Genomic DNA, 5,111 nt, shown 5'->3' with positions numbered 1-5,111 from the left:
GTTTTCTTCTTACAAAAATTAACCATGCTTTTATTATAGTAAAAGTACAGTAACCATGTTTTTTTTTGGCAAATGGATTACCATTTGTATTTTATTTTATATACGTAACGCCGTTACATGTAACTAGTTACTCCCCAACACTGGATGCAAGAATCAGCTCCATTCATCCGCACAGTCCTCAATGTCTGAAATCAATGTCCTCATTTGCCAGGATCAGAGCAGTTCTGCAAGGAATGTAGATCTAGAAAGAAAGAGAAAAACATTTACACACATTCATATTTATAAGAAAACAATTATTTACACACACACACACACACACACACACACACACACACACACACACACAGTAAGAAATATCTATCTATCTAATATATAGACATAAGGATTTAAATATATCTTGAAATAGTAATTTTTTATTTGTTAATTTTAAGTTTACATCCCTTATTTCAGGACAGTGCCTACCTTCTAATATGGCTGACTGATCATGTGACAAGATTTGTATCTTGTTTTGGTTTATTTAGTGCTGACTGAGATCACCCAAGATGTAACAACCAGGTATAAATGGGGTCTTCAGGTCTGAGGTTTAGGTACGTCCAAGAATAAACTAAACCATGTCTTAAAATGTTGGGGATAGTGGCTGCTCTGATAAACCTGCCATATAAAAATAACAATTCACATACACCAACCGAGCTCAAAAAAGTCAAAACAATATTTCTCTCGAGAGAAAAGCTTGAAAGCGAGTTATTGCACCGTTAAAATGAGCTCTAATCTGCTGAGTGAAACAATTCTTTATGTAACCTGGGAGCAACTAGCAATACAGTTTTTATTAGTGAAATCACTGTTCTTTGACCTCACTTCACACAGCAGGACATGAGATACAGGTCTGGGATCAGTCCAGCGGGACCTGAGAAGTGATTGTGTCCAGGCATCTACGTACCGACAAGAAAGACTTGTTTCTCTCAGAGGAAAAAAGGAAATCAGAGACTATATCTAGCAAAAGTTCTCATGAATAAAACATTGTGTGTAGGGAGAGGAAACAGAGTCATTCTTGTAGGTCAGGTTGTGGTTGATTTCCACATGGAGCAGACATGCGCTTTATTAACTGGGCCTGCACTCACCTGCTGGAACTAGACCTTAGCGCCCAGCGTGAGCGCCAAGAAGATACTGCTGCAATTACAAATAGAAAATCACTGTTTTAACACCAGAAGTTTCGCTATGTTCCTAGCTTTTGGAAATGAGATGCCAGAGTCTGTGTGGCCTCATGTGAGTGCTTTATATATTGTGAGTGTATTCAGTGGGTTTTATCGTTTAAGGAATAACAAGATTGAGCTTGTTGAGCATCACTGACAGCATCTAGCTAACCACCTAGGTTTAAAAATGAATAATAAATAATTAATTTCAATTTTATTAATAATTAATTAAAGTTAACTTCCACAAAATACATGTTATTATAGGTCAGGCTTAAAACCCAACACTGTTTGATACAATATGCAACAGGGGGTCCCAGCTGCATCTCTCCATCCATCAAGGCTTGAAGACCCCTGCTTTCGAATAACTTTCTTTAAGATCAGTAACTAACATTACTACATTATCAATAACTGTGCTTAGTCAAATAGTTATTAATGTCATGAAAAGTTCCAAAAATCCTCTACTAACCCCCCTGCTGCACTGTTATAGAGCCCCAGTGGTTGAAAAGCCTGGATCTATATTATAAGCCTGCTGCAGCGGATTATATTAAGAGGCATCTGGAATCATGCCTCTGTCTTCTGAGATTTACATCCAATTTCATTATGAAACAGACACAGCAGTAACTATTGATTCATGAGTCACTGAAGTTAATCTCAGAGCACAGCCCTGTACATTCACAGTTCTGCACCTGACCACTAGATGTCACTGTTGCAGTTTGGAAACAGGAAATGGGAATCTCAACGGAATGGAGGCTGTAGGCAGCTTGAGCTGTTCTGGTAAACCCCATACTCTTATACTGAATTTTGACTAAAGTGTACTCCATAATCTTTCAACAAATAGGTCCTCACTTCAAAGTTTATTTTGGGCGTTTGCTAAAGCAAATTTACATTATGCTGTTTAAAATATAACTAGATCAGAAAAAACAAACAAACAAACATTCAAACACTCTCTAATGTAAGATGTAAGGTGATCTGACTTAAGGAAGCCCCAGTATATGTGATTGTGAGGAGGAGAATGAGTATATAAAAAAAGCAGCTAATATTGCTTTGTTTACATTCAGCCGTCATGTAAGCAGAACGCCTACATCTATACAGACAGCCGATCTGTTTCAAGAGAAGAACTGAACTGAAGCTCACCCTTTAGAAAGCTTGAGATATGAGAGAAGAGAAGAAAAAGAGCTAAAATCTCACTTCTGTCACGGACAGACAGACCTTTGAACGAATGCTTTTGTCAGAGCTCTGTCTGAGTTACACCGCCGTTAATATCTTGCTCAATTAAAATGCCTGCTGCGATTAGCTGGATCTCTTAAAAGGCACTTTGTGCCAAAACGGTATTAACAGGCTCATTGATTCCTGGCATAACCATCTTTCAGTCGGCTCATCAGCACCGGTAATCACGCAACTTGGGCCATTACAAACTACATGGCTGCCAGTGACCCCTGACCAGCTGGCTAATCCATCACTGACATTTAAAACAAAAACGCTATCTTTAGGTACAGCGGTCCTGGAGGAAGCAGGGCAGGAAAGGGGACCTCATGCGACTGGCTAGGTTCCAGGAACATGAAGTTGAAGAGAAGACCTAAGCTGATAATAGGCACCATTATTGTTCAATCTCACTGTAGAGGATTTGGCATGTTTTGGTGTCCTTAAAAGTTCACCCAAAAATTTCAATTCTTGTCATTATTACTCACCCCCATGTTGGTCCAAACTCGTATGACTTTCTTTCTCTCTCCTATGGAAAACTAAAAGGAAACTTTAAAGAATTGTTTTACTACAAAAAGGACACAAAAGCACCCTAGAAGAATCTTGGAGTAAGGAAAAGGTCAAAATTTTAATTTAAGTTAAACTTGACATACAGTCTAGATTTCCCTGGGCATTCATAAGAGATGTACTAGCAAGACTTGTAAACCAGCTGTTTTGAGATCTTTTCAGTGAATGAGTTGATTGAGTTCACCAAACTGGTGTGAATGATACATAAATGATTTACTTTTGAGTCAGACCTTTTAAATAAATCAACCAATTCTGTTCACAGGGCTAGTGTAAAAGACTTGTTCATGAATCAGACTGATTTGGTTGTCATTGAGTTCAACTTAATATTAGAATTAATGTTAAATAACGACGAAAAATAGTGCACATGGACTACTGTTATCATGCCTTTGCATCCTTTTTTAAAACTGGTTGAACAGAGACCAACACAGCCTTGCTTTTTTTTGTTCTGCAGAAGAAAGTCAGTCATATGGTTTTGGAAAGACTTGAGGTTGAATAAATGATGACAGACTTCTCATTTGATTTTTTTATTGTGGATAATTCCTTTAAAAGCACCTTTTTATGTTCCTTTCTTCTCCCAAAGTAATATTAACTCAGGAAAAACTTTATGCACCAAGAGCCTGTAACACTCCAAAGAGAAAGGAAAAGTTTAAATTGCATCATATGACCCCTTTAATTCATTGATTATTTTAACTTGTGTATAAAGGTAGAAATTCTGCTTTATTTCATGGTTAATCTGATAAATAATTACCTCCTTTTCAAATTGAATAATGTTTTTATCCACTTCCATCTAAAGCATTTTTTTTTAAGTAGATCAATGTATGTTTTATTCAGATCTTGGTTTGTGCCTGAGGCTAGAATGCAAAGTGAGTCAACATTAACATCGGAAATGTAAAGGCGGTGATGTGATTCATTAAAGGCTGCTGAATCAGGACTCATGCTAATACAGCAAGACAGAGCAGAAACATGATGAGGTCGAGCTCCAGACTGCCTGCCCTGCATCTGCGCACACAGGTGATGGAACTCCCTTAGGAAATCACAGCTGCAATGATTTAGGCCTCAGTCTGGAAGCTGCTTGTAAATTTGACTAATCATCCAACAACTGACTTGTTTATTATGAGGTGGATTTATCCTGTTTAAAATAATGCAGCTGCACATACACACGTAAACAAAACCGTTGTTCCCTGCTTATATACTAAGTCAGGTTAAAAGTCCAAACGTAAAAAACGTGCAAAGTGAGACAAATAACATATGGTTTTACTACAAATAAAACCAAAAAATCATTAAATCACAAATTAACCATGGTTCTGCTACATGAACCTTAACCATGGTATTTAAAACTGTGCCCCCCCCCCAAAAAACAAGGTTACTACACTTAAAACCATGGTTAATTTTCGTAAGGGAAAGACCAATTAGTCGACCAGTCATGCAGGCAACTCACCTATTAGTCAATTTTGAACAATCCTGAAGTGATACTTAGCCTTAATGCTAGCATGCTAAATGTAAGATCTAAAACGCTCCTTCAAAAACATCACACTCAAAAGCATTAGTTGAAATTAACATTAGGTTGGTTGAAAAAAAAATTGTCAGTCCAAAACTAAAGTCTTTCGAGATGAATGATCAAGACAGTCTCGCTTGCTAAGCTAGTTTAACAGCCTGCTGAAAAAAAAAACAGCACACCAGCAACCAAAACCCAGCGTGCTGCTGACTAGCTAAGCTAACCTTTCTAGCAAGAGAGCGAGAAGAATGAGAGCGAGGAGAATGAGAAGAAACAACAAGAGGTGTACAGTGTTTCAGGCATTAGTTTTTGATCGAAGCCACCTCAGTGACTGTGCAGATGTAGCAGCAGGAGCTTTGGGCTCAGACAATGGTAAGCCTACTATTTCTCACAGTAAGGGTTAGCATACTGTTTTTCATCCCACTATTTCTCATGCTAAAGGCTGGGTTAAATTTTCCTCATGCTAACAGTTATCTTAAACAGGATTAACTTGCCCTGTAGTGTTTGTGCTAGTGACACGAATGAGTTGTACAAAGAAATTTTTAAGTGTTTGTTTTTTTGTCTAGTGGACAGTAAAATGATTTAATAAATTACCATAGATTTAATTGCAAAGACATTTACATTTAGACATTTAGCAGACGCTTTTATCCAAAGCAACT

General features: G+C 37.5%; 1 pseudogene; it reads right to left on the bottom strand.

The window, feature by feature from the left end:
- Window positions 1–178: 178 nt before the first annotated feature.
- The window catches only part of LOC107701085 (1,4-alpha-glucan-branching enzyme-like), a 145,657-nt pseudogene continuing 140,724 nt past the window's right edge, over window positions 179–5,111 (bottom strand).

The sequence above is a fragment of the Sinocyclocheilus anshuiensis genome, unplaced genomic scaffold (assembly GCF_001515605.1).
Source record: "Sinocyclocheilus anshuiensis isolate Anshui unplaced genomic scaffold, SAMN03320099.WGS_v1.1 scaffold907, whole genome shotgun sequence".
In the NCBI taxonomy this organism is placed as follows: Eukaryota; Metazoa; Chordata; class Actinopteri; order Cypriniformes; family Cyprinidae; genus Sinocyclocheilus; species Sinocyclocheilus anshuiensis.
This window is presented reverse-complemented; position numbering and strand designations above follow the sequence as displayed.